This window comes from Oncorhynchus keta, chromosome 4 (genome assembly GCF_023373465.1).
Source record: "Oncorhynchus keta strain PuntledgeMale-10-30-2019 chromosome 4, Oket_V2, whole genome shotgun sequence".
Classification (NCBI taxonomy): Eukaryota; Metazoa; Chordata; class Actinopteri; order Salmoniformes; family Salmonidae; genus Oncorhynchus; species Oncorhynchus keta.
Window position 1 is genome coordinate 56,303,475 of NC_068424.1, and position 26,304 is coordinate 56,329,778.

General features: G+C 42.6%; 3 long non-coding RNA genes across 12 annotated transcripts in view; 1 reads left to right on the forward strand and 2 right to left on the reverse strand.

The window, feature by feature from the left end:
• LOC118379003 (uncharacterized) overlaps nucleotides 1–19,422 on the reverse strand; it is a 30,575-nt gene extending 11,153 nt beyond the window's left edge. The window contains exons 1-7 of one of the 4 annotated variants that reach the window (XR_008121975.1): nucleotides 19,198–19,422; nucleotides 19,040–19,080; nucleotides 17,997–18,441; nucleotides 16,494–16,904; nucleotides 16,215–16,344; nucleotides 16,018–16,074; nucleotides 14,929–15,875 (exon numbers count right to left, since the gene is read on the reverse strand). This is a non-coding gene — a long non-coding RNA (uncharacterized LOC118379003). Of the gene's footprint in view, nucleotides 1–14,928; nucleotides 16,075–16,214; nucleotides 16,345–16,493; nucleotides 16,905–17,996; nucleotides 18,442–19,039; nucleotides 19,081–19,197 lie in introns of all 4 variants that reach the window. The other 3 variants (XR_004824519.2, XR_008121967.1, XR_008121962.1) reach the window with 3 other exon arrangements.
• On the reverse strand, nucleotides 5,167–6,846 carry LOC127925706 (uncharacterized). 5 transcript variants are annotated; one of them, XR_008121981.1, is made up of 5 exons: nucleotides 6,349–6,846; nucleotides 6,059–6,105; nucleotides 5,918–6,011; nucleotides 5,495–5,588; nucleotides 5,292–5,353 (listed from the first exon to the last, which is right to left on the reverse strand). It is a non-coding gene; the product is annotated as an uncharacterized LOC127925706 (long non-coding RNA). The 5 variants fall into 5 exon arrangements; XR_008121980.1 differs by lacking the exon at nucleotides 5,495–5,588 and having other exon boundaries at nucleotides 5,167–5,353; XR_008121979.1 differs by lacking the exon at nucleotides 6,059–6,105 and having other exon boundaries at nucleotides 6,396–6,846.
• A 71-nt stretch (nucleotides 19,423–19,493) lies between the features above and the next one.
• LOC118379013 (uncharacterized) lies at nucleotides 19,494–24,664 on the forward strand. Of its 3 annotated transcripts, none has more exons than XR_004824524.2 (6): nucleotides 19,497–19,638; nucleotides 19,817–19,952; nucleotides 21,223–21,428; nucleotides 21,637–21,782; nucleotides 24,175–24,338; nucleotides 24,430–24,664. It is a non-coding gene; the product is annotated as an uncharacterized LOC118379013 (long non-coding RNA). The 3 variants fall into 3 exon arrangements; XR_004824525.2 differs by having other exon boundaries at nucleotides 19,500–19,638; nucleotides 21,223–21,359; XR_004824523.2 differs by having other exon boundaries at nucleotides 19,494–19,638; nucleotides 21,223–21,782.
• The last annotated feature ends 1,640 nt before the right edge of the window (nucleotides 24,665–26,304 follow it).

Consider the following 26,304-nt stretch of genomic DNA (forward strand, 5'->3'; position numbering starts at 1 on the left):
GAGGGCACAGAAAGACAGTGGCTGAGTCAGGGTTCAGACCTGAGCAAACTCTCCCTGTTAAACGTGAAGAGCAGTTGCAGTGGGAGAGGCTGCACTCCTTGGAGAATTGGACATGGGAGGAGGAATTAGACGGAAAAGGACCCTGGGCTCAGCCTGGAGAATATCGCCGTCCCAAGGAAGAAATAGAGGCGGCTAAAGCGGAGAGGCGCTGGTATGAGGAGGCAGCACGGCGACGCAGTTGGAAGCCCGAAAAGCAGCCCAAAAAAATGAAAAGGGCAGCTAAAAGGGAGTATGGCTATGCCAGGTAGGAGACCTGCGCAAACTCCCTGTGCTCACCGTTGGACTAGAGAGACCGGGCAGACACGTGTTTTGCTATGGAGCGCACGGTGTTTCCAGTGCGGGTGCATAGCCCGGTTCGGTTCATACCAGCCTTTCCTATTGGCCGGGCTAGAGTGGGCATCGAGCCAGGTAAGCTTGGACAGGCTCGGTGCTCAAGAGCTCCAGTGCGCCTGCACGGTCCGGTCTATCCAGAGCCACCTCCACACACCAGTCCACCGGTAGCAGCTCCCCGCACCAGGCTTCCTGTGCGTGTCCTCAATCCTGTAGCACCAGTTCCAGCACCATGGACCAGGCCTTCTGTGCGCCTCGCCTGTTCAGCACAGCCAGAGCTTTCCTTCCCTCTTGCGCTGTCGGAGTCTCCCGCCTGTTCAGCGCTATCAGAGCCTTCCTCCTCTACAGCGCTGCCGGAGCCTCCTGCCTGTTCGGAGCAGCCTGAGCTGTCAGTCTGCATGAAGCTGCCAGAGCTGCCAGTCTGCAAGGAGCTGCTAGTCTGCAAGGTGCTGCCAGCCTGCATGGAGCAGTCAGAGCTGTCAGCCTGCATGGAGCAGTCAGAGCTGTCAGCCTGCATGGAGCAGTCAGAGCTGTCAGTCTGTATGAAGCAGCCAGAGCTGTCAGTCTGCATGAAGCAGCCAGTGCTGTCAGTCTGCAAGGAGCTGCTAGTCTGCAAGGAGCTGTCAGTCTGCAAGGTGCTGTCAGTCTGCATGAAGCAGCCAGAGCTGTCAGTCTGCATGAAGCAGCCAGAGCTGTCAGTCTGTAAGAAGCAGCCAGAGCTGTCAGTCTGCATAGAGCAGCTAGATCTGCCAGTCAGCCATGATCTTATAGATCTGCCAGACAACCAGTCTCTTCCAGATCTGCCAGTCAACCAGAATCTTCCAGATCTGCTAGTCAACCAGAATCTTCCAGTTCCGCCAGCCAGCCAGGATCTACCGGAGCCTACTACCTGCCTGAGCTTCATCTCAATACTGGGCTTCCTCTCAGTACTGGGCTTCCTCTCAGTACTGGGCTTTCTCTCAGTTCTGGGCTGCCCCTCAGTTCCGAGCTGCCCCTCAGTCCCGAGCTGCCCCTCAGTCCCGAGCTGTCACTCAGTCCCGAGATGCCCCTCAGTCACAAGCTGCTCCTCAGTTCTGTGGGGTTCTGGGTGAGGACCATTAGGCCATGGTCGGCGGCGAGGGTGGATTATCCCAGGACGCGAAGGGGAGGAACTAGGACATTAATGGAGTGGGGTCCACGTCCCGAGCCGGAACCGCCACCATGGACAGACGCCCACCCGGACCCTCCCTATGGTTTTGAGGTGCGTCCGGGAGTCCGCACCTTAGGGGGGGGGGGTTCTGTCACTCCTTGGTCATTGTATTTTGTGTTTTCGTTATATTTTTGGTCAGGCCAGGGTGTGACATGGGTTTTGTTCCTGTCTCCGTGTAGTTTCACCAGATAGGCTGTAATTAGGTTTCACGTTCCGTTTGTTGTTTTGTAGAATGGCCAAGTCAAAGTCCAGACCTGAATCCAATCGAGAGTCTGTGGAAAGAACTGAAAACTGCTGTTCACAAATGCTCTCCAAAACTGATAGAGACATACCCCAAGCGACTTACAGCTGTAATCGCAGCAAAAGGTGGCGCTACAAAGTATTAACTTAAGGGGGCTGAATAATTTTGCACGCCCAATTTTTCAGGTTTTGATTTGTTAAAAAAGTTTGAAATATCCAATAAATGTCGTTCCACTTCATGATTGTGTCCCACTTGTTGTTGATTCTTCACAAAAAAATACAGTTTTATATCTTTATGTTTGAAGCCTGAAATGTGGCAAAAGGTCGCAAAGTTCAAGGGGGCCGAATACTTTCGCAAGGCACTGTAAATATTATTTATTTTTCAATGTACGTTACTCAAACCAGTGAATATCACTTATTATAAATGAGATCATTAACTATCAGCTCTTGGAATATCCAGGGCCTATTACTCTTCACATTTTGGTTATTAAATGACAAATCCAGAATTGGTTAAAAACATCAAGGGACAGGACATCCTAATCCTACTGGAAACATGGTGTCGTGGAGACATAGATACCCAGTGTCCCTCAGGCTATAGAGAAAGTTTACTACCATCAATCATACGTAAAAATGCTAAACGGGGCTGAGACTCAGGTGGAATCATCATTTGGCATAAGCAGGACTTATGAAATGGGGGGAAAAAAAGGTACTAAGCACATTTGGCTAAAACTTAACAAAGGTACAATATATTGTGACAATGATGTTTACATATGTGCAGCTTATGCTCCTCCTTCAGATTCATCATATTATGATGATCAGTGTTTTGACAATCTCCATATAGAAATCATTATATTTCAGGCAGAGGGTTAAGGGCTTCTTTGTGGAGATTTCAATGCAAGAACAGGTTCTGAGCCTGACTACACTGATGCGGGAGGTAACCACCAAATATTTGGACACCCCTCTTGTACCGTAGCCCTATTATAAATAATAGAAACAGTCCTGACCAAATCTTGAACAAAAATAGTGCATCTCTGTCGAGCCTTAGTCCTGTGCATGCTTAGTGGTAGAATCAGAGGGGACTCTTTAGGTCAGTTTACTTACTGCTCAGCTCTTGGGACAAGTGTAGTTGATTATGCAATCACTGACATTGACCCCTCCTCCATTAGTGCATTCACTGTCAGACCACAGACACCATTGTCAGATCACAGTCAGATCAACATGTTTCTGAAGAAATTAACCGGCAATATTCATTTGAAAAAACAGCCCAATGAACTCTACAACATAAACCAACTGTACAGATGGGCTCCAAACAGTGCAGAGATTCATTGACACATTGATCTCAAATGAAATGATATACAGTTTTTCATATTCCAAAAAGCAGCATCAAAAGCAAATTTGAGAAAAGTAAAGAAATGCAAAATCAGAAACAAAAAACAAAATGTTTCTGAAAAATGGTTTGATAATAAATGTAAAACAATTAGAAAACACCTAATGACAAATGTCAAATTAAAAACATAAGCAGCAAAACAACCCAGAGCTACGATATGAATACTTTGAAACTCTGAAACAGTAAAAACATACACTAAAATGCAAGAAGTTGAATTATACACTGCTCAAAAAATAAAGGGAACACTTAAACAACACAATGTAACTCCAAGTCAATCACACTTCTGTGAAGTCAAACTGTCCACTTAGGAAGCAACACTGATTGACAATAAATTTCACATGCTGTTGTGCAAATGGAATAGAAAAACAGGTGGAAATTATAGGCATTTAGCAAGACCCCAATAAAGGAGTGGTTCTGCAGGTGGGGACCATAGACCACTTCTCAGTTCCGATGCTTCCTGGCTGATGTTTTGGTCACTTTTGAATGCTGGCAGTGCTTTCCCTCTAGTGGTAGCATGAGACAGAGTCTACAACCCACACAAGTGGCTCAGGTAGTGGCAGGCAGCTCATCCAGGATGGCATATCAATGCGAGATGTGGCAAGGTTTGCTGTGTCTGTCAGCGTAATGTCCACAGCATGGAGGCGCTACCAGGAGACAGGCCAGTACATCAGGAGACGTGGAGGAGGCCGTAGGAGGGCAACAACCCAGCAGCAGGACCGCTACCTACGCATTTCTTTGGGGGGGCCGCACAGTCCTCCATGTGCTCACCAGAGGTAGCCTGACTGGCATTAGGTACCAAGATGAGATCCTCAGACCCCTTGTGAGACCCTATGCTGGTGCGGTTGGCCCTGGGTTCCTCCTAATGCAAGACAATGCTAGACCTCATGTGGCTGGAGTGTCAGCAGTTCCTGTAAGAGGAAGGCATTGATGCTATGGGCTGGCCCACCCATTCCCCAGACCTGAATCTAATTGAGCACATCTGGGACATCATGTCTCGCTCCATCCACCAACGCCACGTTGCACCACAGACTGTCCAGGAGTTGGCGGATGCTTTAGTCCAGGTCTGGGAGGACATCCCTCAGACCATCCGCCACCTCATCAGGAGCATGCCCAGGCGTTGTAGGGAGGTCATACAGGCACGTGGAGGCCACACACACTACTGAGCCTCATTTTGACTTGTTTTAAGGACATTACATCAAAGTTGGATCAGCCTGTAGTGTGGTTTTCCACTTTAATTTAGAGTGTGACTCCAAATCCAGACCTCCATGGGTTGATAAATTTGCATTGATAATTTTTTTATTATTTTGATGTCAGCACATTCAACTATGTAAAGAAAAAAGTATTTAATAAGAATATTTCATTAATTCAGATCTAGGATGTGTTATTTTAGTGTTCCCTTTTTTTTGAGCAGTGTACTAACAAGACACTTGGTGAAATTGAAAACGCAATTGACCAAAATCAGTTCTGGGACATGTGGAACTATTTAAGCACGACAAAGCCACAAGAATTAGCAATATAAGATGAAGGAATTTGGAAAACTTATTTTGATAATCTAAACAAAAACCTTCCACAAAAAGACCTACAACAGAACCAATAACAAATTAAAGAAAATTTGAACATCATTGAACCAGTCATTAAAAACAACCAAAATCCATTAGATTACCCAATAACCCAACAAGAACTAAATGAAAAACTCAAATCTATAAAATCAAAGAAGGCTTGTGGTCTAGATAACATCAGAAATGAAATGCTGATAAACAGCACACCTGAGTTGCAAAATGCTGCGCTTAAATTGTTCAACATGGTTTTAACTTCTGGCTGCTTCCCCGATGTCTGGAACCAGGGGCTCATCTCCCCGATCCACAAAAGTGGAGACAAATCAGACCCTAATAATTACAGGGGGAACTTGAGCTAAACAGCAACTTGGGAAAGGTTTTCTGTAGCATTTTTAATTAAAGAATTCAAACCTTTCTTCAAGAAAACCAATGTAATAAGTATATGTCAAATTGGCTTTCTCCCTAACCATCCCACTACTAACCATATATACATACACCTAACACACACTAATTAATAAACACCACCTCACTACTGACCATACACCTTACACACACTAATTAATAAACACCACCTCACTACTGACCATACACCTTACACACACTAATTAATAAACACCATCCCACTACTGACCATACACCTTATACACACTAATTAATAAACACCATCCCACTACTGACCATACACCTTACACACACTAATTAATAAACACCATCCCACTACTGACCATACACCTTACACACACTAATTAATAAACACCATCCCACTACTGACCATACACCTTATACACACTAATTAATAAACACCACCTCACTACTGACCATACACCTTACACACACTAATTAATAAACACCATCCCACTACTGACCATACACCTTACACACACTAATTAATAAACACCATCCCACTACTGACCATACACCTTACACACACTAATTAATAAACACCATCCCACTACTGACCATACACCTTACACACACTAATTAATAAACACCATCCCACTACTGACCATACACCTTATACACACTAATTAATAAACACCACCTCACTACTGACCATACACCTTACACACACTAATTAATAAACACCATCCCACTACTGACCATACACCTTACACACACTAATTAATAAACACCATCCCACTACTGACCATACACCTTACACACACTAATTAATAAACACCACCTCACTACTGACCATACACCTTACACACACTAATTAATAAACACCACCTCACTACTGACCATACACCTTACACACACTAATTAATAAACACCATCCCACTACTGACCATACACCTTACACACACTAATTAATAAACACCACCTCACTACTGACCATACACCTTACACACACTAATTAATAAACACCATCCCACTACTGACCATACACCTTACACACACTAATTAATAAACACCATCCCACTACTGACCATACACCTTACACACACTAATTAATAAACACCATCCCACTACTGACCATACACCTTACACACACTAATTAATAAACACCACCTCACTACTGACCATATATACACCTTACACACACTAATTAATAAACACCATCCCACTACTGACCATATATACACCTTACACACACTAATTAATAAACACCATCCCACTACTGACCATACACCTTACACACACTAATTAATAAACACCACCTCACTACTGACCATACACCTTACACACACTAATTAATAAACACCATCCCACTACTGACCATACACCTTACACACACTAATTAATAAACACCACCTCACTACTGACCATATATACACCTTACACACACTAATTAATAAACACCATCCCACTACTAACCATACACCTTACACACACTAATTAATAAACACCACCTCACTACTGACCATATATACACCTTACACACACTAATTAATAAACACCATCCCACTACTGACCATATATACACCTTACACACACTAATTAATAAACACCATCCCACTACTGACCATACACCTTACACACACTAATTAATAAACACCATCCCACTACTAACCATACACCTTACACACACTAATTAATAAACACCATCCCACTACTGACCATATATACACCTTACACACACTAATTAATAAACACCATCCCACTACTGACCATACACCTTACACACACTAATTAATAAACACCATCCCACTACTAACCATACACCTTACACACACTAATTAATAAACACCACCTCACTACTGACCATATATACACCTTACACACACTAATTAATAAACACCATCCCACTACTGACCATATATACACCTTACACACACTAATTAATAAACACCATCCCACTACTGACCATACACCTTACACACACTAATTAATAAACACCATCCCACTACTGACCATATATACACCTCACACACACTAATTAATAAACACCATCCCACTACTGACCATATATACACCTTACACACACTAATTAATAAACACCATCCCACTACTGACCATATATACACCTCACACACACTAATTAATAAACACCATCCCACTACTGACCATATATACACCTTACACACTAATTAATAAACACGTCCACCAAAAAAATGAGGGCAAAATATTTGCTTGCTTTATTGACTTTGAAAAAGCATTTGATTCTATTTAGCACGAAGGGCTATTCAACAACATTCTCCATAGTGTGCGTGGTGGTAAAGGTGTATCACTTAATAAAATGTATGTACACAGAAAACAAGTCGGCAATAAAAATCAAAAACCAAAAGAACAGAATTCTTTTCACAACGTCGAGGTGTGAGACAAGGCTGCAGGTTTTCAACATTTATATCAATGAATTAGCAGACATGTTGGACCATTCTCCAGCCCCAGGACTCATACTATTTGACACAGAGGTGAAATACCTGCTACATGCTGATGACTTGGTACTTCTGTCACCAACCAAAGAAGGTCTTCAACAGAACATTAATATTCTAGAGCAGTATTGCCATACTTTGGCCCTGGCAGTAAATTTCCAAAAAAAAAAAAACATGTCAGAAGCACAAATATGAATTCACCCTGAACAACACCATAATTGAACACACAGAAAATTAGACCTTGGTCTGACCATATCTGCAGCAGGAAACTTTAATATGGCAGTGAATGCACTCAAAGAAAAAGCCTGCAGAGCATTGTATGCAATCAAAATGAAATTATTCAAAATCAACATCCCAATTAGAATTTGGACCAAAATATTTGAGTGTAATCCTACCAATAGCTCTTTACGGAAGTGAGGTTTGGGGGCCACTCAATAAACTGGACTTTAAAATGTGGGAAAAACACATTCTACAAGTCCAGAGAAATACACCAACTAATGAATGTAGGGCAGAATTGGGCTGCTTTCCAGTAGTAATGAAAATGCAGAAAAGATCATTAAACTTTTGGCTACATCTAAATTCAAGTCCAACTTCAAGTCTGCAATTTAAAGCACTTCAAACCCAAGAGCTGAGCCCAGAAACGAGCCCTCTCAGTCAGCTGGTGTTGGACCTAACCAACCAAGCTGACACCAGCTCTGCTTCAAAAGAAAGAATTCCAATAAACAAAATCATGAACCAATCAAAGGACTCATATTTACAACATTGGAAAAAGTAAACAAAATCCCAAAGCCGACTAAATTGCTGTCTGACCCTAAACAGAGAATATGAATTGGCTGATTATCTCTACTGTCAGAGATACGAAGCAGAGACAGATTCTAACCAAGTACAGGCTGAGTGACCACCAATTGGCAATAGAAACCGGCAGACATAAAAAGAAATGGCTACCCAAATAGGAGCGTATGTGGTTACTGCATGACAGAGGTAGAGACAGAGATGCACTTTCTCATTTACTGTGAAAAATATTCCTCACAAAGAGATTCATTATTCACAGAAATGGCTACATTTATTCCAAAGTTTCACTTAGTAAACCCAGAGGAAAAATTTAAAATACTCATGGGCTCTCTTTGCAAGAGAAATGGCTCTTGTGGCAGCCAAATATGCATTTGCCTGCCATAGCCTGAGGGACACTGAATAATAACATCTGCATAGTAAGCAGTAACTTACTTATTATTAATATTATTATTGTTGTTTATCATTGCAAATAGTAGTGGTATGGGTGGTAATGGTAATCATCGCAGTTTAGTGATGGTGGTGGTAGTAGTAATGATGATGGTAGTTGTAGTACTGATGTAATGGTGAAGATGACTGTTATTTAGTCTATATAGCTAAAGTTTCATTTTCCATATTTATTATATTTCTACTACCACACAAAGACTGTGTGTCTCTCTTTCTCCATCTCTCTCGCTGTCTCTGTCTGAGAAAGATATAGAAAAATGAGAGAGAAGACAAATTTGACCCCAATAACTACCGTGGGATATGCGTCAACAGCAACCTTGGGAAAATCTTCTGTATTATCATTAACAGCAGACTCGTACATTTCCTCAGTGAAAACAATGTACTGAGCAAATGTCAAATTGGCTTTTTACCAAATTACCGTACAACAGACCACATATTCACCCTGCACACCCTAATTGACAAACAAACAAACCAAAACAAAGGCAAAGGCTTCTCATGCTTTGTTGATTTCAAAAAAGCCTTAGACTCAATTTGGCATGAGGGTCTGCTATACAAATTGATGGAAAGTGGTGTTGGGGGAAAAACATATGACATTATAAAATCCATGTACACAAACAGGTGTGGAGTTAAAACAGGAAAAAAAACACACAGATGACTTCTTCCCACAGGGCCGTGGGGTGAGACAGGGATGCAGCTTAAGCCCCACCCTCTTCAACATATACATCAACGAATTGGCGAGGGCACTAGAAAAGACTGCAGCACTCAGCCTCACCCTACTAGAATCTGAAGTCAAATGTCTACTGTTTGCTGGTGATCTGGTGCTTCTGTCACCAACCAAGGAGGGCCTACAGCAGCACCTAGATATTCTGCACATTCTGCCAGACATGGGTCCTGATGGTAAATCTCAGTAAGACTAAAATAATGTTCCAAAAAAGGTCCAGTCGCCAGGACCACAAATACAAATTCCATCTTGACACTGTTGCCCTAGAGCACACAAAAAAACTATACATACCTTGGCCTAAACATCAGCGCCACAGGTAACTTCCACAAAGCTGTGAACAATCTGAGAGACGAGGCAAGAAGGGCCTTCTATGCCATCAAAGGGAACATAAAATTCAACGTGGCAATTAGGATCTGGCTAAAAATACTTGAATCTGTTATAGAACCCATTGCCCTTTATGGTTGTGAGCTCTGGGGTCCGCTCACCAACCAAGAATTCACAAAATGTGACAAAAATTGAGACTACATGCAGAATTCTGAAAAAAATATATGTGTACAACGTAGAACACCAAATAATGCATGCAGAGCAGAATTAGGCCAATACCCGGCTAATTATCAAAATCCAGAAAAGAGCCGTTAAATTCTACAACCACCAAAAAGGAGGCGAATCCCAAACCTTCCATTAATAAAGCCATGACCTACAAAGAGAAAAACCTGGAGAAGAGTCCCCTAAGCAAGCTGGTACTGGGGCTCTGTTCACAAACACAACCCACAGTGCCCCAGGACAGCAACATAATTAGACCCAACCAAATTATGAGAAAACAAAAAGATAATTATTTCCAACGTGTCAAGTAATTAACAAAAAACAGAGCAAACTAGAATGCTATTTGGCCCTAAACAGAGAGTACACAGTGGCAGAATACCTGACCACTGTGACTGACCCAAACTTAAGGAAAGCTTTGACTAAGTACAGACTCAGTGAGCACAGCCTTACTATTGAGAAAGGCCACTGTAGGCAGACATGGCTCTCAAGAGAAGACAGGCTATGTGCACACTGCCCACAAAATGAGGTGGAAGCTGAGCTGCACTTCCTAACCACCTGCCCAATGTATGACCATATTAGAGACACATATTTCCCTCAGATCCACAAAGAATTTGAAAACAACCCCGATTTTGATAAACTCCCATATCTGCTGGGTGAAATACCAGTGTACCATCACAGCAGCAATATTTGTGACCTTTTGCCACAAGAAAAGGGCAACCAGTGAAGAACAAAAACCATTGTAAATACAACCCATATTTATTTATTTTCCCTTTTGTACTTTAACCATTTGCACATCGTTACAACACTGTATATACACACACACACATAATGAGATTTGTAATGTCTTTATTATTTTGGAACTTCTGTGAGTAATGTTTACTGTTCATTTTTGTTATTTATTTCACTTTTGTATATTATCTACTTCACTTGTTTTGGCAATGTTAACATATGTTTCCCATGCCAATAAAGCCCCCTTAAAAAAAGAGCGAGCGAGAATGCTGCCATTAGGTAAAGGTAAGGACCAAGGTTAAAGAGTACACGGCAAACATTTCCGGATTTTATAAACAGAGCCCCAAAATAAACTTCACATACTGACCCGGCAATATTTATGTAGCCTGTCCTGAAATTCCAAAAGTGTCTTTAAAAGGACAAGGGAGTCAGGAAAAGTGCTTTATATGGAAGGCTGCCTCTGTAAACACACATCTAGCATTTAGCACGGTTTGTCTCATTCATGTCTTTGCCGCAAAAGTTATGTCAAACAGAATACTCACCTCATTTCTCTCTGCCATTTTTCCCCCTCATACCTACGCAATAAAGTAATCGCCATTCCAAAAACAGATTTCCAGAACTCCTCAGCAAGGTCACTGTCTGGTTACAATGAATAATCTTCAAAGAATAAATTCCAACGTTTCAATCTGAAGGCCTCGAGTTAAAAAACAATACTTGTAGCACAACACATCTATATATCAACTAAGCTAGCTAGGCAGACATGAACCCTAACGCAAAATGTAATTCAAGTACTTTTTGGACAAACAAAAGCATATAGTTTCAACATGGCAATGTGTTTTTTTTAATAAATAAATTATACTTAACAACCAATAATCTAAGCACAGTACATTGCTCCTATTCTCCTACCAAAGGGGTTCCCTGTTTAGAAGGCTTTGTAGTGGGTCCACATGTGGCACACAACAACCGACACGGTTTAGACTGAAGAAATTAATAATCTGCCACAACCTGGATCAGTTCACCAACACGACGACAACAAAGACCCCAAACCCTGGGAGAGACGGCATGACAGAAAAGCGGACTGATCTCCATTCAAAACAGTGGAAATCATGGATGGCTACAATAGAGATTGATTTACAAAAACGTCTGTCCAAATCAATAGGCCTACAATAGGCCACCTTTCAATTGTTCTTCATGAGGTTTATATGACTAACTCTTCACCATCATTGATTTCTCCATTTATATGTTATTCATTGTGAAATGTAATTATGGCCCAAGACAGAGAGAGGGAAAAAGACTACTGTAGGATTTTACATATATATTGTAACTACTCCCTAAGACACGTCGCCCATCAACTAGATTCAGCCGTGGGCTGAATCCGTGGGATGTTCAGGGGGACAGAACATAATTAGAAATCATTTTTTGACTGAAAAATTGACTGCCAGAAACCAGACACACATAATTCTTGACTGAAACAACCATTTTGAACCTTGCTTACATTTGTATACGATCGCGTCTCTCTACTGCGTTTGAATTCTTTGGCGCAGATTTCCAAAACTAAAATCACATGGAGCTGATTTGCTGGTGTTTTTAGTCTTTCATGTCTGACAATTCAGCTGCGGGCAAAGTTTGGCCCTTGGGCCGCCATTTGAGGCACACTGCACTAAGACTTCCTAGCAGTTCAACTAAGTATTATGTTCTAATGTTCTCCACTAGAGGTTTCTATTTCACTAGAGGTTTCTATTGAGTAAGTCAGAATATACTTGGTCTAATGAATTCTACTCATAGGCTGCAAATGAAGGCTGACCTATCCTGCAATCTAGCATAGACTCGCAGTGAATATGGTGCATAACAGCTTGTGTTGACTTCAAATACCACTTCTATTCTACGATATCACTGCACTGAGATATTACATAGCCTAAGACACTTCAGGAAAGCAGACAAGTGTGGTAGCAAGGCAGAGGTCCTGGGTGAGTGAGTTGAGAGAGCGTGACAGAGAGGGAGCTGAAGAGGAGAAGCTACAAATAGCCTTATTCAGCCGGGTCTGGCAGGGCACCATTGTATTGGATGTGTGTGTGGGGGGGGGGTCCGGTCTTGTGTGTGACACCCTCGCTGCTCCCCCCATCTTTACAGGAAGAGGGGCTGCAGCGAGGCACGTTCCCCCTTGCAGGTCATTGTTACCAGAAGAGGACAGGGAATTGGGGGAAACAACTGGGGTTCCTTGAGATGTTTTCATGACGGCAGCAGAGGAAAAAACACATCAACATGGTGATGGATGGACAGGGTCTGCTAGGGGTCTGTCCCTCAACTCAACAAAGACCACAAGGTTGTGTATGGCCATCTCCATGATGTTGTTATTACATTGTAAGTGCGGAAACACACAAACATCCTACAGTTGTCCCCCCTTAGTACAATACAGTAGTGTTAAACCTTTTTATAGGACAGAAGAATGGGTTCATTTGACCAATTGTATGAAATAGCATTACTGGTAAGTATGGAGCTATTAACTGAGCCATGACATGGTCAGACACGGCAAAGAGCTCCAATCTTCTCGTTTTTTCCTGTGGCGCACGTGAGGTTCTGTGTTTGTCTTGAGCTTTGTGTTTCGGGATTGGACAGGGGGGGGAATCTCTTTCCTCCAGGGGTTTTCTCTGAAAACACTGCCAGTCACGTCTGGCCTCTACGGACGGTAAATCACGCTCTTTGCCAGAGCAATTCTGCGAGCCGAGGTAGTAGCCTCCTCTGTAAATGCAATATGCCACATCCCCGGGACCACCCAGGATGCTCTCAGCGTCTTGCACACACACAGACAACTGACCACCACAGAAACACCCCAACATCCTGGTTTCCTGACACTGTTTCCCGGTTCGGGGGATTGAATTGCAGGGTTAAGGCTGTATGGGCCATGAGGAATTTCACAACAAGTAAATGGTTTGGGTTTTACTTTAAAGAAGGTTTTTCTCAATGGGACCCACAAGCCAAAGCACAAGACCACTTCCTTAGGTCAGGAGTCTCAGAGGGTTGGTGAGGTGAGCCACTCTGTCTCATAGGCCTCGCAGTAATCCAGCTCTAAATAAACCACAACATGGAGAGGGGTAGGCAACAACACATCTGCCACGCTGATCCTCAACACTGAGGCCCCTCAGAAGCACGTGCTTAGTCCCCTCCTGTACTCCCTGCTCACCTACGACTGCGTGGCCAAACACGACTCCAACACCATCATTACGTTTTCTGACGACACAACAGTGGTAGTAGGTGTGATCACCGACAACGATCAGACCTGGCAGTGTGGTGACAGGACAGCAACCTCTATATCAATGTGGTCGTGGACTACAGGAAAAGGAGGGCTGAACAGGCCCCCATTAACATTGTCGGGGCTGAAGTGGATCGGGTCGAGAGTTTCAAGTTCCTTGGTGTCCACATCACCTACAAACTACCATGGTCCAAACACACCAAGACAGTTGTGAAGAGGGCACAACGCCTTTTCCCCCTCAAGAGACTGAAAAGATTTGGCATGGGTCCCCAAATCCTCAAAAAGTTCTACAGCTGCACCATCGAGAGCATCCTGACCGGTTGCATCACTGCCTGGCATGGAAACTGCTCGGCATCTGACCGTAAGGCGCTATAGAGGGTAGTGCGTACGGCCCAATACATCACTGGGGCCAAGCTTCTGTCATCCAGGACCTTTATACTAGGCGGTGTTAGAGGAAGGTCAGCAATCGGTACCAGAGCGGCAAGCGGTACTGGACCGCCAAGTCTAGGACCAAAAGGCTCCATAACAGCTTCTACCCCGAAGCTATGAGACTGCTGAACAAGTAATCAACAGCCTACCTGAACTAAATGTCCACCCAAACTATTTACATTGACCCTCCCTTTCCATTTGTTTTTTCAATGCTGCTACGCGCTGCCTATTATCTATGCATAGTCACTTTACTCATACCTACATGTACAAATTACCTCGACTAACCTGTACCCCCGCACATTGACTTGGCACCGGTACCCCCTGGATATAGCCTCATTATTGTTATTTTATTGTGAAACTTTTTATTTTCTTAACTCTTTCTTGAACTGCATTGTTGGTTAAGGGCTTGTAAGTAAGTATTTCACGTTAAGGTCTACTACACCTGTTGTATTCGGCGCATGTGACAAATACATTTTGATTTAGAGAGCTGGGTCCAGGGCGTGGGGCCGGTTGGTGGCCCCTAGGATCAGCAGCTGGCCTGAGTGGCCCTCCTGGAGGAAGAGACAAACCAGGACAGTTAGGAATGTTACAGTGGTATGAGAATGTGCGCTCAACTTTCAGTCAACTTCCCTGGTAAAACAAGTGTTAAATCACTAAATGAGGGGTGTTAATGTAAGAGAGCAATTGGAACAGTAGGATGAAGCAAGTATGCTTTTAAGGTAGTATGACTGCTTGAATTTGAGCATGTAGGTGTAATAAATTATTAATCAATAATCTTAGTCCTAACCAATGACCCCAACACCAAAAGCTCAAACATAAAGGACATTTCCACACAATAAATGTGTCTGAAGGCTTAATAAATTACTGGTTTACATCTTCTGAAACTATCAGGCATTATCTGGCAATACAATTTTAATACTCTAACAGAGCTCCTTGTACTATGTTCTAAAATGGGTGGTCCGGCTGAGAAATAAAGCTATTTCCACCTCCCCCTATACCACAGGGCCAGCAGATGGACCAAAACACAAATAAACTACAGTGAGAGCGGAGAGACAAGAATTCTGGGAGCAGGAAGTGCTTTCGCCACATTCCACAGCAGCAGGCCCTTGGTGGTTGGTGACCTTGGATTATACAACAAGACTTAGCATCGGTATGGAAAACAGATAGCAGGGGGGAGAGCAGCTGCTTCAGTGCACCATCTGCACCAAGGAGCTGGGCTGGGGAGATGAAAATATACTTGGCCATAACGTGATGCCAATTTGGCACGTCATGGCGACCATCGGTGATGGGTTTCCCAGGCTCCCTGTGTTCTCTAAAGGGGCGGAGGGCGGCTGTCGAGCCATCTCTGATCGTGGGCCTGCGGTCTCTTTTTCTCATTAGACTGATTCGCTGACAGAACAAAAACCAAGATTCAGCAGACACTCAGCAGACAGAGGGAGAATGTCTGAATGATGTCCAGGAGAGAGGGGGATATTTTGGATGTCAGTTTGCATTTATAAGGTTGATATGTATTTTTTCTCTCAATATATACCTTTGAGAGGCTCCTGTGAATATCTGCCTCAATCTGACCTCTGTTTCACCATAAAATCTGTAAAGACAGGTCGAACATGAGAACAAAATAAACAAAGGTCACTTGATATGGATGTACAAGCACCACTAACCCTCAATACATAATCTTGTACTTGGTAACCAACCACATTTCATTAGGTAGCAATAATATGACCATACTTGCTAATGATTTATGGACGGTTGATTACGGTCATATGTGCCCCGACCTCATTGGCTATGGCTCATCCAATCACAGTCTTTCCTGTTCCCGGGGGGCCATAAAGGAGAACCCCCCTTGGAGGTGTGATTCCTGTATGCAAAAATAACATAATCAACATCACATAAGCACAAAAATGGAATCAAATGCATAAAATCAGAGTTCAGTTTTCGTGAATTTGAGATATAGCATATCATTTTTGATGAAGAATTTTCCAATTCAAAGGAAAGTCATTTGTGTACCGTAGTTGGAGAAGTCTCTCTCGGGATCATACTGTATGACTTTAGACCTCAGGGCTGCCGTATCCTCCTCCTCTTGAGCCTCTTTGTGCCTGTCTCTGAACTTCACCTTATTCTCCACCTCTAGACTGAGAATGCCCTGCTCAGACTCAGTGGGAGTCTGGGGGTTGCAGGGACACAGGGCATACAGGCGGGCCTGCATGGGGTACTGGATGCAGGACCAGGCTGCGCCGGATCCCTGGAGGTGGAGCCCAGGGATGAGCTCGTCAGAGGCCTCCTCTGTATCAGGCTCCAGTCCCGGGGTAGGTAGGGGTCTCTCCAGGGAGTGGCCGTCGACCCCCGTCACCCGCAGACTTCACGCTCCGCCAAAATACATCAGGGAGACTACGTTTCCAGAGAGTGGGATCTTTCCATCTGAAATATGAGTGTATGTAATGTAATGCAACGTGTTACATTGAAAAGTGTTACATTACATATTTGGCACGGGTGGTAGCCTAGTGGTTAGATCGTTGGGCCAGTAACCGAAAGGTTGCTGGATCAAATCCCAGAGCTGACAAGGTAAAAATATGTCGTTCTGCTCCTAAACAAGGCAGTTAACCCATTGTTCCCCGGTAGGACGTCATTGTAAATAAGAATTTGTTCTTAAATTACTTGCCTAGTTAAATTGAAAAAATAATAACATATATCCTGTTATGTAGTCCCATGAAAAATAAACTGTCTAACCCGAAGATCGGAGAAAGAAGTTACGGAATTCTTCCAAATGGAGTGCATCATCCTTCTGTCTGCATTTACAATTAAAAAGCAAGAGTGCATTTACCATTCATCATGCAATTAAACAAACAGTGATGGCATTTCTGAGTCATCACTCAATTGACTGTCAAACTGTTGTTGCAGGTGTATGACCAGCAGATGGCGACATTCATCTATAAGTATAAAACATTTTATGGCGTATGGCTATACAAGTAAAGTGAGGTTAGTCTTAAGGCTTCCAATGCTTCAGTTCGGCGTGCACCTAGCCAAACTCGGCTAAACTCCAAAAGAGTGTTCCTCATATACTCCCTTAAAATACCTTCACTTGAAAAATCAGCAATAGTACTGTTTGTCCATCTTCAGATGCCGTAGCCAGTGTACTTCCTAGTCAGACTGTATCTAAGACAGCTCAAGGAATGTCAATTTTACCAAGAAGACCATAATTGCACAATTGTACATCTAACTAAGATATTTGGTGCAGTATTTCTCAAGTGAAAAAATGTACATGAAAGTGAGTCGTCTTTTGTTGAATGACAACAAACACTTAATTGAAGAATCTGTACTGTTGACCTATGACCAAGGAAGGGGCATAATCTTTGGGTACAGAAATTCAGCTTGCCTCAAGAAAAAATAATGTGCACAACACGCGAAAAAAAACCTTGCCGAAGACCAAAACGTCATCATAATATATGCACAAACGGTTCTGAATTGTTTTGGATGGGAAGCATGCAGACACCTTTAAACCTACTACTTTACCTGGTGGAGAGATGCACATCTTCTGCCTGTAACACAGGCCCTTTCAGGGAGTGAAGAGTCACTCCATCCCCAGACTTCACTTTCAGGCTGTTCTGAGTACTTTTCTGTAGGCCCACTTAACTCCCGGGGAAAGATGATGTCAGGCAGGCCAGACACACCTTGAAAAAACAAATACAGCACAGAAACTTGGCCTGGAAATAAACTGACAGCCTTTGTGTCGGTCTAATATTATTCACCATATCAACTGTGTCTGTGTCAATTGTTGATATTGTCTTCCCACAGCACAATTCATCGTCAATAAGCACATATACAATATTCCATTATGTTGATAAACATTGTTGACATACCTCCGGTTGCCCAGTATGGCTCGACAATAGGACTGGTCATCCTGCTTTTACACTCAGCCCTGCTGATGTCCTGAATATTTTGGGAAGTTTATCATCTGCTGTACACAAAATGTTTAAATAGAATGTTAGGACTTTCTAAACTGCAATAGAGAACGTTTTGTCAAGAGTGAAATCACTGGCATACCACACATCCCTGCAGGGGGGGCTTTCTTGTGGAGTTGGGGGCCTGCTGGAGGTTACATGCAAGGCATTGTGTGTACTCATTGCAACTTCCATCCATCATCAGCAAGTAAGTGCAAGCCTCCATGTTAATTGGTATGTATATTTATTTGACCTTTATTTAATTAGGTAAGTCAGTTAAGAACAATTTCTTATTTTCAATGACGGCCTAGGAGCTTGTTCAGGGGCAGAATGAAAGAGTTGTACCTTGTCAGCTGGGGGATTTGATTGTGCAACCTACTGGCCCAATGCTCTAACCACTAGGCTACCCGCCACCCCACGTTATATTTGTTGCCTATCTGATTAATGCCCTCCTTGCCGAGTCCGTCAGTTTTGGTGGGTGGCCCTCTCTTGGTAGGTTTGTGACATCTTTTTCGGGCGGCACATAGCCTAGCGGTTAAAAAGAGTGTTGCCCAGTAACCGGAATCACCGAGCAGATTAAACATCTTTTGATGTGCCCTTGAGCATGGCACTTACCCCGATTTACTCCTGTTATTCGCTCTGGATAACTGCGTCTACTAAATGACGAAAATATATGATACATGAATTGTACATTGTATTCAGCCATATAATTTAAGAGCAACATAACTAGCTAACTAGCGTTAACTAGCTACTTTTCTCAACTGAGTCAATACCTGTAAATTAGTTGTTGTTGCGATCGCTGCCTCGTGCCCGAGCTTTGCAGGCTATTTAAATCACTAGAGCCATCTCTCAGTTCCTTTGAGTTGTCACCATCATTGACTCTCCTAACTTTGCTTTTGTTTTTCTTTCTGTGTCTTTAATTTATCAACAGTGTGCATGTGAAGCAGAAGTTTTAACACCAGCATGGGTGAATCAACTGAGATAAACGTTCTGGTTGAAGTTCAGTCCCGCTTCTTTTACCGTAAATGCCGTAGTAATTCTGCTTTGAAACTCAATTTTTCTATTTTGGTGCGAAGACGGATGATGCGTCAGAATGTATATATATATATTGAACATAATATAGCTTTGTATGATATTCTTTTACTTGCTAGCAACTTACAAAAACGCAAAAGAAATGTAGCAAAGATGGCCACATAAATGTGAAGTATATAACGGTATTTATGCAACTTCAGCGTTTACCTAATGTATTTATGTAACCCAACATTTCAGGGACGCTTTTCCATGAAAATATATTTAAAGGCTTTTATAACATGTTAACTCTTACTTGCAAACTACAACATATAGTAAGAAATGCGCTTTCAATTAAAACGCTTCGCCTTACGGATACTATAGGGTCATCGAGGGCTGGTCGAGAATTCACATCAGCAAGCCGGCTACAACTACAGCACGAGCAGGGGATGAAAGTAAACGTTTTGTCTGGGAAGGTGCACAGATATCAGCGAATGAGTATTTAGTAATTTACTACGAGGTATGTAGACCTGGGTGTCAAACACACACCGAGTGTACAGAACATTAAGAACACCTGGTCAGTTTGTCATGGAAAGAGGTGTTCTTCATGTTTCAATGCTCAGCACACGCACTGTCCTGGATGCAAGGTCCGATCACTTCTGACACCAATGTAATGAAACAGCAGGGAGCAGGTCTCGAACCCTCGACCTTTGAGCGCGAGGTCCGGCGCGTTACACTATATATTTGTTTTTATTCAAACCATCCGCTATATATTGGTTGACATGAAAATATAGATATTTGGCCACGCTCACCAGTGGTGGAAAACGAATATATACTGAACAAAAATATAAATGCAACGATTTTACCGAGTTACAGTTCATATAATGAAATCAGTCAATTGAAACAAATGTATTAGGCCCTAATCTACGGATTCCACATGACTGGGCATGGGTGGCGTTTTTTACATATGCACCAAAATCGTATTTCTCAGAAATTTTGTGCACAAATTTGTTGACATCCCTGTCCAAAACCCAAAATAATCAGCAAAGGACTAAATCTGTTGCTAGATCATTTCATGCTAATTTCTCCACCATAAACCGCATCCAACGTCGTTTTAGAGAATTTGGCATACGTCCAACTGACCTCAATTTGTTGCTGATGTCAACGGATTGCCCAATGGTGCTGGTGGAGTTATGGTATGAGAAGGCATAAGCGACGGACATTGAACATAATTGATGGCATTTGGAATGAACAGAGATACATTGACAAGATACCATTGTGTGGCCTATTATTTTTAAGGTATCTGTGACCAACGGATACCTTAAGAATATCTGTATTCTCAGTCATGTGACATTGGGGTCTAATGAATTTATTTAAATTGACTATACATATATAATTTCCTTATATTTATTTTGTAATTTTACCTTTATTTAACTAGGCAAGTCAGTTAAGAACACATTCTTATTTTCAATGACGGCCTGGGAACAGAATGTTCAGGGGCAGAACGACAGATTTGTACCTTGTCAGCTCGGGGGTTTGAACTCACAACCTTGCGGTTACTAGTCCAACGCTCTAACCACTAGGCTACCCTGCCGCCCCAGATGATCTGTAACTCATTAAAATCTTTGAAATTGTTGCATGTTGCGTTTATATTTTTGTTCAGTATACATCTACTCAGATACTGAATGATGAATCTACTCAGACATGTTCCTTTGACTGTGTGACTCTTTGGCTCCGTGGAGGACAGAGGGCCGGGTGGCAGTATGGCTTCATGTGCCTATCTCTTTCAGCCGTTGTGCCGCAGCTGCCTCTGCTCATGTCTTCACCTACCATCACGCCAAACAGGACCAAGCCATTCTGTCTCTGTGGCTGGGGGATGGGCAGAGCAGGCTGCCCGGGTTTGCTACTCATCACATTGGAGTGGCAGGTAGTATAGTCATTGTGTAACCTGACCTATATCACAGGTTTATACTGCTCAGGATCAGGTCTGCTTCAGGTATCGTAAAGCCTTTACACACACACACGCTTGTGCAGAAATATTCATGGGGCAAATATCAGTTATTTCAAATGTAGTTTGTGTTTGACATGCAAACAAATAGACTTGGGCTGTGTGAGAGTGGAAAACAATGTTCAGGGCAGGGAACAGCACGTTGGATGGCAGTTTTTTATATTTTTATATAAACACCAACACAATCATCCACCAGGTGGCGTGCTGTTTCCTTTATACCTCCCCCAAAGTGGATGCAAGCATGTCAGAACATGTCTGTGGAAAGAGGACAGCCAAAACCTGGTCCACATGGTCTGATGGCATGTTGCCAACAGTAACTTGCGGGACCCCACCATCGTGACTGTAAGTGTTTTTAGGACTGATATGTGTTAGAGTACACACCAACACAACACACTGGGTAATTTGTGTTGTTAAATCATTTAATTTACATCATATTATCATCCAAGGAGGTTGTGTCAAACCGAGCAACCAGCTCCTTTCCCTGAAGATATTTTGGGGTCAAAAATGAATTGGTGAGTGTACCAATAACCTTGCCACTTAGCATTAGGTCCAAAATTATTGCCACTGTTGATAAAGATGACCAAAAAATACTAAAATAAATATGACAAATAATTAGCTATATTGTGTGTAAAAACATGTGTGACGAATATATGATGTTATACAAATACATTTGCTCAGAGAAAGAGATTGTTTAATAAGTAATATACTTTTTTTTAAGATAGGGGTCAAAATGATTTCCACGTCTGTTTTTAATACCTTTCAAAATGTCACCTTGCTAGGGTTAATGGCCTTTTTCTAAAACCTTTTATGAGAATGGAGAACATAATGGGAGGTTTCTTAGACCACTCCTCCATACAGAATCTTTTCAGAACCTTGATATCCTTTGTCTGCGCTAATGGACTGCCCTCTTCAATTCAAGCCACAGGTTTTCAATGGGGTTTAAGTACAGACTTGATTTTGTGGTCATTTAACTGTTGTGAATGACAGGCACATCGATCTGCAGGTTAAACATGGTGAGATTAAAGACTCCTAAATTGATAGTGCAGTTTGTTTAGGCGATTGTACAGCTAACTAGCTGCTTTACATGCTAATATTGTCTTTGGTATTATTGTAACCAGCTACGTTTGCTAGCTAGCCAGCCAATAAAGAGTTAACAGATTCCCACATTTTTTTCCCATGTTGCTGCCAACCTTATTATAACACCAAAATGAAACATTTGTTCACAAAAAAATATTATTCTCAGTGTTATTTAACACTATAAATTTAAAAGAATGAGTGGTTTTGGGAGAATCTTTCCTTGATTCAGGACCCAAGCTGTCAGCCACAGCAGCCAACAGTTTTAAATGAAGGGAAGTCCCTTCGTTGATTACTTGGTTTGGTGCGTCATTCCCAAGTTTACGAACAGACGCCAGTCACTGCCTTTTGGAGGAAAATGTTTTCCCCCTCCACAGCTAACCTAATGATAGCTTCTCAGTCCGGTACCCGGGCAATCTCCTGTGATGTGCCCGGTGCCGGCCGGGAATGACATCAATTTCCACACAGAAGGCCAAGTCGGGGATTAGATGACCCATCCCTCATCACACATCTGGGGGATTCATTCAAGGTCTAGAGTGTGTCCTGGTGAGACACCGGCCCGGAAAAACAAGGGCCCATTTCCTTCTCCCTGGAGCTGTCAACAGAGGCACATAGCTGGCCCTCTTAGTCACAACCCACTGGGTACAAACTTTTGTTCAAAATCTAGTTTTGATTTACATTTGGTTGAGTTGTCAACTAAACATGAATTTAACGTGAAATCAACAAAAAGGTTAAAAGTTGGGTGAAAAAATATGAAATTCCCTTACATTGATTACTTTTTTCAAATCTAATCAGTTTTCCACCTTGATTCAATGTCATCACATTGCATTTTGGGTTGAAATAATGTGGAAACAATATTGATTTACCCAGTTTTTGCCCGATGGGAACCTGTTGAAAAAGGGGTTTAGTTATCCCACTAGGCCAAAAGGGGTGGCAAATGTTTCACAACTGTTACCGAGTCACCCTCTCTGTTTCACTACAGACTATGTCAACACAGACTGTACAATGTAGGAAGGACCTTGACATGTGTCACTACCTTTACTCACTTAGGATGAGTTATTGATAATAAATTACAGTATTACCCTGTTTTCTAGTCTGGCCTGGCCATGGTGGTATATATAGTCCAGCATTTGTTGACACAACTAAGTATACCTCACTGTAAGAGAATAGCGTCTGAATATCGGTCAAGTCCCTGATGTTTTTCGAGCTGTTGTGCTGGCCCCTCTCTCTGGCAGGCTGAATAAAGCCCGGCCCCAGGGCACTTAGTGCTCACTCCACGTGGGTCAGTTAAATTAAATGTTTTCATGTTCTCTCAAACCCAATAATAATTACCTGGTCTGAAGTCAGTTGTCTGGAAGCTGTCGTCAAGGTTCTTTGGAGTATGGACCAGCACGTAGACACTTTTTCTATCCATCAAGGTGTAGTCATTGATTAGTCAAATGTTAAGGTTGCCATTGTTCAAGATAAAAACAAGGTACTGGACTGTTTCTCTGCCTGTCATGTTTTATGTATTACATAAGGCTCAACTTGAAACTTGTTTTCTTTTATGAGATATGTCGACTTCTATTAGGGACCAATCCTTAAGAATCTATTGGACACACTGTCACATCTGCTCCTGCTACGCCCTCTGGTGTTCATCCGGTGTCTTCTTTACCTGCAGTTACTCCTTTAGTACACGCTCTCTCCCTCTTTGTGTGATTGTGTGGTTGGAGACCGGTGTGCTGCAGTCAGAGCAAATCCCTTCCAGCTGCAACTCGTTCCATAATCAAGACCTCTACAAATACTTAGTCCTGCCACTTCCACTCTGCCAGATTGTAATCTCTGGTCAGTCAGCTATTATTCTAGCCATTTATTATTACGCAAGATCCCGTTGTGCCTGTTTCCCTGCCTGACACCTTTTATCCTCTCATTGCAGTTACTGCTTTGTCTCTTGCTCCTGTCTCCTGTTCCACATCTCACCACCCAACTACCTTGTTCTCGATTTTACTCACCATCAAAACATTGGATTCCCCTCAGGATCTGTTTACCAAGTTCTACTCAGCCAACTCCAACCTCTGTCTCCACATCTGGTTTTTCTGCAACTCATCCTAGCTTCCCCGGATCTGCACTCCATATCTCTCTGTGTAACAATAAATATTTTGGTTCATTCATCCCTGTTTCCTCATCTGAGTCTGCTCTTGGGTTCCACGGTGTCGCTCCGCTTCACACACACCCGTATGTCAATCTAATTAACAAAATCAGGGAAAAATCCCCCTTAATCAGTTTGAAGTGGAGATACCTTTCAGCATGGGCTACGTCTCAATCTACTGCCTCCGCCTATGTTGGCTTCCCACATCTGTGGTGGAAGGTGGCTGAGCTACAGTGCCTTGCAAAAGTATTCATCCCCATTGGTGTTTTTCCTATTTTGTTGCGTTACAACCTGTCATGTAAATTGATTTTTATTTGGATTTCATGTAATGGACATACACAAAATAGTCCAAATTGGTGAAGTGAAATGTAAAACATAACATGTTTCAAAAAATTATATAAAAAATATATATATAAAAACAAAGTGGTGCGTGTATTCAGCCCCTTTGCTAAGAAGCCCCTAAATAAGATCTGGTGCAACCAATTACCTTCAGAAGTCACATAATTAGTTAAATTAATTCCTTCTGTGTGCAATCTAAGTGTCACATGATCTGTTACATAATCTTAGTATATATACAACTCTTCTGAAAGGACCCAGAGTCTGCACCCCCACTAAGCAAGGGGTAACACCACACAAGCGGCACCATGAAGACAAAGTAGCCCTCCAAACAGGTCAGGGACAAAGTTGTGGAGAAGTACAGATCAGGGTTATGTTATAAAAACATATCCAAAACTTTGAACATCCCATGGAGCAGCATTAAATGCCTTATTAAAAAATGGAAAGAATATGGTAACAAATCAAATCAAATATCTCAAAGTGCTGTACAGAAACCCAGCCTAAAACCCCAAACAGCAAGCAATGCAGGTGTAGAAGCACGGTGGCTAGGAAAAACTCCCTAGAAAGGCCAAAACCTAGGAAGAGGAGATTATAACAGAACATGGCCAAGATGTTCAAATGTTCATAAATGACCAGCATGGTCAAATAATAATAAGGCAGAACAGTTGAAACTGGAGCAGCAGCACAGTCAGGTGGACTGGGGACAGCAGGGAGTCATCATGTCAGGTCGTCCTGGGGCATGGTCCTAGGGCTCAGGTCCTCCGAGAGAGAGAAAGAAAGAGAGAATTAGAGCGAGCATATGTGGGGTGGCCAGTCCTCTTCTGGCTGTGCCGGGTGGAGATTATAACAGAACATGGCCAAGATGTTCAAATGTTCATAAATGACCAGCATGGTCGAAAAATAATAAGGCAGAACAGTTGAAACTGGAGCAGCAGCACGGCCAGGTGGACTGGGGACAGCAAGGAGTCATCATGTCAGGTAGTCCTGGGGCATGGTCCTAGGGCTCAGGTCCTCTGAGAGAGAGAAAGAAAGAGAGAAAGAGAGAATTAGAGAACGCACACTTAGATTCACACAGTACACCGAATAGGACAGGAGAAGTACTCCAGATATAACAAACTGACCCTAGCCCCCCGACACATAAACTACTGCAGCATAAATGCTGGAGGCTGAGACAGGAGGGGTCAGGAGACACTGTGGCCCCATCCGAGGACACCCCCGGACAGGGCCAAACAGGAAGGATATAACCCCACCCACTAGAGGGATATCTTCAACCACCAACTTACCATCCTGAGACAAGGCTGAGTATAGCCCACAGCTTCAAAACCT